At 40.7% G+C, this 2,232-nt stretch overlaps 1 protein-coding gene across 1 annotated transcript in view; it reads left to right on the forward strand.

Moving 5' to 3' along the window:
• The window catches only part of LOC119412192, a gene marked incomplete in the record, with an annotated part of 67,755 nt that overhangs the window by 31,962 nt on the left and 33,561 nt on the right, over positions 1-2,232 (forward strand).

The following is a 2,232-nucleotide window of genomic DNA, read 5'->3' on the forward strand; positions in this document are numbered from 1 at the left end:
CTAGATTTTTTTTTTTTTTTTAGCGTTTTTCAGCTAATTTCAGCTGTTTTCAAATAAATTCAATTTTTTTGTGGTAATTTCTGCTGCTTTCAGCCAAATTAACTTCTTTATGCTAATTTCAGCTTGTTATGCGCCTTTCAACTTAATTATGCTAGTTTCAATTTCTGCTACTATTTAGCTGTTTTTATGCTAATTTGACCTTTTTCAGCCAATTCCACTTGTTTTTAGCTCATTTCAGCTCTTTCTGCTTCCTTCTCATAGTTTAAGCTTCTTTCTTACTTTTCAGACATTTTTTTTTTAGCTACTTTCATAATTTTTGTGCTAATTTCTGCTTATTTAAACCTATTTCAGCAAATAAATTTTCTTTCTGCTTTCTTCTGCCAATTTAGGCTTTTTTTCCGCTACATTTCAGCAGGTTTTTTTTAGCTTATTTCAGCTGTTTCTCAGCAAGTTCTTCTGTAATAAGATTTCACGCTGCATTTTCGCAGGAAATGTGATTTCTCTAGTTATTATTACGTTGGGGCTCTTAATGCTTACCGGTGTCATTGAAACGGGATGCTGGAAAGGCCTCAAAGTGAGCTCACGCCCTTTAAACGTGACACCGTCCCACGTCTGTTTGAGAACAGCCTTCATCTCCTGTGTACTCGGCATGTTGGCGTACGCCTGACAGGAAACGGACAAAACAAACAATATTCATCAGGTTTATGACGACAGGCAGCTTTGGCGCTTAAATCGTTTAAGAGAAAGAGTCACATGAATAAATCTCAGCATCAATGAAGTCAATTTCAAAACTTACTATGCCTATTTGAGGAATAATGTAGAGGTTGACGGATGAATATTTAAACCCGAATGGGTGAAGCAGACAAGAAATGTCCTCCTCCGAGTAGCCGCCATCAGGAAGGTTCGTGATCAGCAACAACCGCTCATGAAACTGAAAAAGAAACAATTCAGGGAGTTAAAAACATCAACAAAAGGAACACATGGCACTTTAAACGCCCATAGGCCTGTCACGATAACAAATTTTGCTGGGCGATTAATTGTCTCAGAAATTATTACGATAAACGATAATATTGTTTGAAATTTGATAAATGTTGGTTAATTTTTGTGTGCAATACCTTTTTTTTTACCACCGGATGGCAGTATAAGACTGTTTGAACCGAAGGATGGATAGTGAGGGAGTGAGCAGCGTGTCCCTGCTGGGAGAGAGGCCCCTTGACGTGACATGGGTTGTCTCTCTTCGGTTCTCAAAATGGCGTACGCTCGGTGTGGCTTGAGCTCTTTAGCATTTTTCACGCAAAGCTTTTAATTAAAAAATCAGTAAACAAGTTCTCAGCTTCTTTTTGCAGAGAAAAACAACTTTTTACACGAAGGCACGGGTTTCAACTGTGAATTTTGGAGCTTCGACGAGACATAGATTTATTCCCGCGGTCGGGCTGCTAGCTTAGCTCGTAGCTTAGCTTCTCAGCTTAGCTGCTTTTAAAGATACAAAAAACGTGATTTAGGACGGTTAAAACAGATTTTAACGAGAATAGAGAAAGGGAGGAGTCGGTGAAGAGCACCAGAGTTGAACCTTTTGACATCCAGTGTCTTCAGAAAGAAGAAGACAGAGCCGATAATGAAAATGAGGTCGATAATTTTCGTCTAACATGCGATTAATTGATTTATTGTTTATCGCGACAGGCCTATACGCCCATCCACAAACGCTTACACAGCGATCATCTGTAGCAATGGCCCAAACAAGCGAAGTGACCGGTGACCTTGACCTTAGAGCTGGGGTGATGAAAACATTACGCGGAGCTCCGTCTAGTGGAGGTACAAATGTTCATCACGTTTCATTAAATTATCTTGAGCAGATCAGAAGATACGGGCGGAACAAGGGAAAGGTTACGGTTGGACGGACAGCGATGACGGCACAGATCATCCGTCTTTGGACGAGTGTCTAAAACAGAAAAGTTCCTGCTGTCAAGAAACTTTCATGAAACACCTTTGAGTCCCAGGATCAATTGCTTTTTTTTAAAATGTCATTGCTGATGTCTTTCCACCTTGGCGTTGTGTTAAGTTATAGGTGGTCCCACAGACAACGATTGGTTAATCAATACATTTGATCAGCAGCTCCTGGCTGACCAACCTCCTAAATCGGGGGTGGAAAACCCCAAAAGGGGACCAAAAAAAGACTCTCTCGATCGCAGGTTCCTCGACGAGAGTTCCTTCGGCCTCGTTTGACGTTCTCCG

The sequence above is a fragment of the Nematolebias whitei genome, chromosome 1 (genome assembly GCF_014905685.2).
Source record: "Nematolebias whitei isolate Nwh7 chromosome 1, NemWhi1, whole genome shotgun sequence".
Taxonomy (NCBI): Eukaryota; Metazoa; Chordata; class Actinopteri; order Cyprinodontiformes; family Rivulidae; genus Nematolebias; species Nematolebias whitei.